At 38.2% G+C, this 4,929-nt stretch overlaps 1 long non-coding RNA gene across 1 annotated transcript; it reads left to right on the top strand.

The window, feature by feature from the left end:
- Positions 1-251: 251 nt before the first annotated feature.
- On the top strand, positions 252-3,882 carry LOC142179428 (uncharacterized). Its single transcript, XR_012707527.1, has 2 exons — positions 252-994; positions 3,636-3,882. It is a non-coding gene; the product is annotated as an uncharacterized LOC142179428 (long non-coding RNA).
- The last annotated feature ends 1,047 nt before the right edge of the window (positions 3,883-4,929 follow it).

The following is a 4,929-nucleotide window of genomic DNA, read 5'->3' as shown; positions in this document are numbered from 1 at the left end:
CAAAATAGTTTCATAGTATACTATTATTTGTTTTAATTAATTATGATTAGTTTTATAGTTTTATTTTATAAATTTTATATCATTTTTCAAAAAGAAGAGTGAGTTTTTGGGTTAGTTTATCACATTTTTAATGAGAAAGGTCCATTTTTAATCTTTTGGCCCAATTTTTAAGCCCAGCAAGACCTAACCCATTACCCCTTCTTCTTTAAACCCTTACACCCCAACCCTAGGGTCTGCTTCTTGAACCTTAGACTACAACACAAAAAAAACCTAGCTGAACTTTAAAAACCCCAGGGGCGCCCATCTTTTTCTTCGAGAGGCTAGCTGAACCATAATGAGAGAGACCCAAAAAGACTCCAAGCCATCAGCAGCCTGAACACGACCAAACTCGCCGGAAAAAGAGATCAGCGCCCATATCCTCCTCTCATCAAGCAAACGACCACCCATCGCCGCCTCTTCATCAACCATCCTCCCGCGCAGCTAACCCTGGCCCAAACCAACAGCTTTCGACCTCTGGCCCTTCCAAAAACCAACGAAGAACAACTAGGTGAACATCGACCAGCTAACCCGCCAACAACTCTGCCATTGCCGTTCCTCCACTGTCAACCAGCATCAACCTCCGCTGTTAACCAGCAGCATCCGCAAGCTGCGAAAGAAAAACGAAAAAACTTAAGAGGGTTTGCTGTTAATGTTCATTCTTGAATTCACAGAAGAACAAGTTTCGTCATGATCTAGAAAGAAGATAATGTATATCATCCTTTTAAGAATTACAAATAGCTTGAGTCTCCTAACATCTGATAACAAAGTGAGAACGAGTGGATGAGTTTGGACTAGAGTGTCCCAGTTATCCCTAGCCTCACGAAGGCATTCTCAGTTTTGAGCTTGGGGTTGTCCGTACGAGGTTTCCGGTCCAGGTTCGTAGGCTTGAAGCAACCACTGATGTGCACTTGATTTGGAGTTTTACTGCTCAATATAAAAGAGGGACTCATCTAAGGTTCAATCTTTCTCTTTCCTTTGTTCTTCTTTAAGGTTTATCTCCGTGAGTTGTTTGCGTTTGTTTACTGTTCATGCTTCAATGGTTGTTTTGTAAACTACTTGCAAATTTCGGCTTCGGAATCCTTTGAGTTTTGTTTTGTTTGGAACTTTAATTATCAACTATTTTGTATTAAAGCTTAAGTTGAATGGAGACATTAAATGGTGTTGGGGATAATTGTGATTAAATGGTATTGATTTTTACGTCATTTAGTAAATAAATTAAATAATAGACTATAAGCTTGTAAATAAAATCGAATATTTAGGCACGTGTTGATTTTTATTAATTTCTTTTGTTTACTTGCCAAAAATCAGTAGTATACTTAGGTTCGCTAATACGGGTAGACAAGACTTAGGATTTTGTTAGTTTTGAGGCGAGAGGTCGTTTCCTTAGTTAAATTTACCCGGGGAATGCCCCGAAAGATTTGTATATATTTTATTCCGGAGAATGCCCCAAAAAACTTTTGTAATGAGAAGTCAAAAGTAGAACTTGTAGTGTTTTATTCTTGTTTTCAATTTTCTTTTATTAGGCGGGGACGACCTCGAGCCTCATGTGTGTTTATTTTACTTTTTCGTGATTTTACCTCAACTTGAATATTTATGAAGCCAACTTGATCGAGTTCGCAACCGTACTAGTTACGGGACTCGGGGAATGCCTAACACCTTCTCCCCGAGTCAAATGAACCCCCTTACCCGATTTTCTGGTGCGGACTTAGTTTTTGAGTCTCAAGTGTTTTGAAAGGAAAAAAAATTATTTTTAGAAAAAAAACGGTGACCTGACACACCCAAATCAAATACTAGGTGGCGGCTCTGAGTTATTTCCTTTTGAACATAATTTTGTCACTTTTCAATTGAAAACCCTTTTCAATCTTCAAAAATCACTTTTTTGTTAATTTAAGGAGTTTAGTGAAGTTTTGGTTAAAAAAGGGTGTGACATCTCTGGCGACTCTGCTGGGGACTTGCAGGTTCCAGCTAGTACTTGATCGTGTTGGTTTTTAGGATATTTAGTTGAGTTTTTTATGTGTTTTGTTTGCTTTTTATTTTGTTTATGTCATATTTATTTGCTAGTTGCTTATTTGTTTACAGTTTTTCCTTTATGTGTTACTGCTTTATAAATTGTCATCATTTTCATAACCATGAGTCTTCTTTCTGCAACAAGTTTCGGATCACGCGTCGCGTGCACGAACTCTTTGTTGAGTCACCCTTAATTTAGGAGGGGGGGCCGTTGGACGTATGGAGTGGATGGAAAGCTTGAGCAGCCACCATCGACCATACGCTCCCCCGAATTGCCTTGTTAGTGAACCCCAAACTTAGGTCAGCCTTTAAGTCATTTTTATTTGCATCATGTCATTTAGACCTAGTAGGGCTCGGTCCCAGGTACCGTGTTCCATTGTAGGAAGCCTGTCCAAATTTTGTCAAAATGGGCCCGTGGCCCAAAATGACATTTAATCATCCTATGTGCTAAATATTGTATCTGTGAGGGTAGGAAGATCATTTGGCGGACCGATTCTTTGGAAAGAAGGGTGAAAATAAATCAAGTAGGGCTCACTCACATTTTTCTTTCATAGTTTTCCAAAAATCAAAAAAATGAAAATGAAAACAAATCCAAAAAAAAGATTTTACACTTTTCCATTATTTTCTACAAATTCAAAAAAAGGGGGAAAAAGAAAATCCAAAAAGATTTTACACTTTTCCATTATTTTTCAAAAATTCAAAAAAAGAAAATCCAAAAAGATATTATATTTTTCATCATTTTCCAAAAAAAATCAAAAAAAAAGGAGAAAAAGAAAATCCAAAAATATTTTACATTTTCCATCATTTCTCAAAAAGACACAAATATAGTTTTTGGAAATTGGATGCATTTTTTCTAAAATTCTATCCCTTATCTAATCTTCCCGAATTACGCGAACCTGATTCTCGTCTTTCGAGACGTGATACGTAGGTAACCCACATAGGGTCCGGTATTCCTAGTAAGTTTTAGGTTCTTGGCTTCGCGGGGTCTTAGCCAAATCTTGCATGTCTAGCCACTTTTGGTCACATCGGCCATTGTTGCAAAATGGGATCATTTTCGCAAAAGTGGTTCAATTACCCATGTCTTAGGATCTTGAGTCCACAACTAGGAGTCATATTACTTTAAGGCACGTCCTTATTGAGTTTGCATCTTTAGCCACTTTTGGCCACATCGGCCATCCTTGCAAAATAGGTCATTTTCGCAAAAGTGGTTCATGACCCATGTCTCAGAATCCTGAGTTCGCAACTAAGTGTCCCTACCTTAAGGTCTGTCCTTTTGAGTTTGCATCTTCAGCCACTTCGAGCCATATCGATCATTTTTGCAAAATGGGGCATTTTCGCAAATTAATTTTGGGCCATGATGTTAGGAGTTTGAATCCATAAAATCCTTAGTGAGGCATTTTCCTTGTCCATGAGGTCAATCTTGTTGAGTTTGCATTAATAGTCACTCTTGGCCATGTAGTTTAATTTTTAAAAATAGCCCAAGCTTGTCTTGCATGTGTCTAATAGGAGGTGTGGTCTCACATAATGTCTCGAGTCATTTAATCTGTTTGGTCTTATATTTTTCATTAAGGTATGAATTCATTTACCAGGACTCGAGCATGACAAATACCCCAGAACCATTCTAGTCAAGACCATTGCATGCACGAGCTGCTTGAGGAATTTTTTTATTTTTTAGTCTATTTTATGTTGTCTTTTAATTATTAGTCTTGTACGGTAGTATCGAGTTTGTCAGTCTAGTTAAGATTGTCGAGTCTTTTGTTATAGTACTTCCTTTTTGGTATTTGAAAAACAAAAAAAAAAGTTATAAATGGAAAATCTAAAAGATTTGTTTTAGTTTATTTTATCCATCATATTTTTCCAGAACTATGCTTGTTCTGATTCATGAGGGACATGATACGTAGGCAATCTACATAAGGTTCGATCGAATCATTATTAAAAAAAAAAGAAAAAAGAAAAAAAAAGAAAAAAAGAAAAAAAGAGAATGAAGTTGTGGGACGTGAGAAATAGGATGAAAGAAAAGAGCGATGATCAGAAAGAAAAGAGGGGAAAAGAAATGAAAAACCAACCAGTGTTAGAAAGGAAGATGAAGAGGAAAAAGGGGCAAGAAGAGTGAAATTGGGATGATGCCATATGACCTTCGTACCATCAAGTCATTCTAGAACCGTTAATTGTTGCTAGGGGCATTGCATGGAATGTGATATTTCTATTTGATAATGCTTTAACGCTAACATGTTGGCTTTGTTTTGCTCCTCTTTGTTACTTTCATTGTTATTATAACAGAGGGTGGTTAGTTTTGTGGCGCTTTGGTGATTTGTCCATACAACACCAGAAAGCATAAGTCAGTCATGTCTAGCAAAGAAACAGACACTGAGGTTGTACACCCACCAAGGGAGATTGTAGAATCAGAATCGGAATTGAAAGAGGAGGTTCGGAGGTTGAAACAACAGATGGCAGAAATATATCACTCTTGGGTCAGGGGGCATCCTCCACCTTCATTCCCCACTAACTACACTGAAAACCCTACAACTATCCCACCACTATCACTAGCCCAGGTTCCCACAACCGTCGACCTTTCCCCTTAACCTGCACCGGGCTTTACCCCTCATCACAATTACCTTGGTACTTCCTCCCAAATTTTCCATGCTCCACCAACCAAAACAACCTCATACCCTGCTCCGACATCTCCTCCTATTTTTGTAGATCCTCTACCAGTTACTCTTCCTCGGTCCTCTAGCGAGACTGTGATCAAAGTCCACGATGCCCAAGGAAAGAGGCCCAAGTAAAGTTTTAAGGAGTTTTGGTTCAGATGGAACGAACAAGTTGCTCGGATCAATGCTCTGATTGGTAGAAAAGATGTTGCTGAGCCCCGCCAACGACAGAATC

Source organism: Nicotiana tabacum, chromosome 3, assembly GCF_000715075.1.
Source record: "Nicotiana tabacum cultivar K326 chromosome 3, ASM71507v2, whole genome shotgun sequence".
Taxonomy (NCBI): domain Eukaryota; kingdom Viridiplantae; phylum Streptophyta; class Magnoliopsida; order Solanales; family Solanaceae; genus Nicotiana; species Nicotiana tabacum.
Note: the sequence above shows the minus strand (reverse complement) of the source record. Positions and strands in the feature narration are given on the sequence as shown.